Source organism: Plecotus auritus (genome assembly GCF_963455305.1).
Source record: "Plecotus auritus genome assembly, chromosome: 4".
NCBI classification, from domain to species: Eukaryota; Metazoa; Chordata; class Mammalia; order Chiroptera; family Vespertilionidae; genus Plecotus; species Plecotus auritus.
The window spans coordinates 126,040,312-126,042,237 of NC_137775.1; the positions used below are offsets into that span (position 1 = coordinate 126,040,312).

The 1,926-nt window shown below is 61.0% G+C and overlaps 1 long non-coding RNA gene across 1 annotated transcript in view; it reads right to left on the minus strand.

Moving 5' to 3' along the window:
- The window catches only part of LOC308247453, a 31,942-nt gene that overhangs the window by 29,150 nt on the left and 866 nt on the right, over positions 1–1,926 (minus strand). The gene's annotated exons all lie outside the window — the stretch shown is intronic.

Here is a 1,926-nt window from a genome sequence, read left to right on the forward strand (position 1 = left end):
ATTTTTACTGCATGTTTAAAAGATTTACATTTTTCCCTCTTATAGTGAAGGGATCTAGGCATTTAGAAGGGTAAAGGGGGATAAATGGCCGAATCAATCCTGAGAGGATGAGCTTTGGGATGGATTAGGAGGGAGGCTGAGTCCTGAGTCCAGGGATTACAAGGATTAATTTAGATCATCTCCCTCAGCTGATCACCTGACACCCCCACCTCTGCTGGCACTTGGGAGCTGCATCCTTGGGCCCTGTCCACTTCCCCCCATGGCTGCTGAGCCCTTCCCCCCTGCCCTCTAATCTCCACCCCCTGCCCCAACCCAGTGCTGGTCTGGCCAGGATTTGCCCATATTTGGGACCTGAGAATAGATTGGTTCAGATCTCCCTGAATGCCCTCCTAATCGAGGGTGAAAGCTGACCTGCCGCCCACGAGCCAGGGAGAAACTAGTCTTAATACCCAGGGTCAGAGCTCCCTGAAGAGCGCTTGGACCCCTGGGTGTCCTAGTTGACACTGTCCTCCCTTGACCTTCCCTCCATCAGCCAAAAGCTCAGCAGTGAACATCAGCTGCTCACTGACCCCACTGGCTGAGCCAGGAGGAGCTGCACTATGGCAGACCACATAGCCACTGGGCTTCCAGCATTAGGCTGTCAGTCACTAGAGCTCTATGACGCCCACCCTCCCAATGCCAGCCCCTTCCTCCATCCCTGAAATTGTCCTGCTCCCCAAGTCTGGGCAGGTCTGATATCTGCCGCAGACTCTCTGGAAGGGTCTGGGTGGGCTTGTTCAACAGCCTTTCCCCAACGGGATTACTTTGACCACAGGATATAGAGTGGAATCCTGATCTCTGCGGAGCAAATGAAACCTCCATCATCTCTCAGAGCACTCGGCTAGGGGGATGAGAGAGAGAAGGGAAGAGAAGGAAAAAAGAGGGGAGGGGTGGGGGGACTCTTATAGGGCAACATATCGTTATTGAGCAACATTTAACTCCCTAAGGGTGAAATCATACTAGGAAGTCTTAGGAATCTCCAATACTTTTCTGGATGCGCTGAGACGCCCCTGTTCCTAAATGTGTGCCGCTCTGTCCCTGCTGAGACCCGCAGAGATGCGAGAACTGCCTTGGGCGCCTGGGAGACAGACAGTGCTGGGATGAATAATTGAATCAATGAAACAAGCCCTTTGGGCTTCCACATCTCCTACAAGAGGGAAAGTCAGCAGTTCCCACTCGAGACGGCCACAGGGGGTGGGGTGCGTGGGGATCGAGGCTCGTGGCCCACGGGGTTTGGGGCCAGGTGGGGAGGCCGGGCAGTGGAGAGAGGAGGTCTTCGGGCAGCGCGGGCTGCGGGGAACACGGAGCGGTCCCTGGTTGGATTGGCGGGGGCTCCGGGAAAGGAGAGACAGGGCCTGGCTTTTCGCGTTCGTGGGCCTTGGCTTCCTTCCTCCACGCAACTCTGGGGCGCGAGAAGCCACTGCGGGGGGCTCGGGCGGCAGCCGGGGTTCCGCGCGGACAGCGGTAGCGGTGGCGGTGGCAGCCCTGCGTGCAGGAGTGAGTGTGTCTGCGCGCTTGGAGGGACAGGCAGGGAGGGATGGTCCACCCTCGTCCTTTCCTCCGGGTCACTGAGCGCACCGAGAGCGCCGGGCCCTGACCGGGCGCAGAGGGGTCCCCGCGCGCAGCCGACTCCGGGCAGGACCCGCGCCAGACCAAAGCACCGTGTGGCTCCCTCCGGGCGCAGCCTCCCTCGGGGCGCAGCCTCACGCCCGATTAGCTGCGGTCCGTCCGCCCTCTCCCCGGCGCGGCCACGGGCGTCTCGGGGACAAGCTCCCCCGCCCTCCCCGCGCCCGCGCGCCGCCCGGGTTCCCAAGCCGCGGTGCAGGGAGGGCTTCTCGGCGGCGGCGGCGGGCGGGGCGGTGTCAGGTGCCCGGCCAGGCCCCGCCC